The following is a 229-nucleotide window of genomic DNA, read 5'->3' as shown; positions in this document are numbered from 1 at the left end:
CATGTCTGCACATAAGAACAGCATGGATTTCTTTTCTTTCCAGAATTACACTAAGAGAAATCTGCAGATTACTAGAGTACTCAAATTTCTCTCTAATTTTGCTACACTGAGCTTCTGTTAATCTACTCTTCCAGTTACGCTGACACAGAGCAATGAGAGCTTGCTTCTTTTCAGAAACTACAGGTCTGACTGTATTGCTAAAGCTTTTTATATTTTTTAAAATATAAAA

This window comes from Pterocles gutturalis, unplaced genomic scaffold (assembly GCF_000699245.1).
Source record: "Pterocles gutturalis isolate BGI_N339 unplaced genomic scaffold, ASM69924v1 scaffold46972, whole genome shotgun sequence".
Lineage (NCBI taxonomy): Eukaryota > Metazoa > Chordata > Aves > Pterocliformes > Pteroclidae > Pterocles > Pterocles gutturalis.
Note: the sequence above shows the minus strand (reverse complement) of the source record.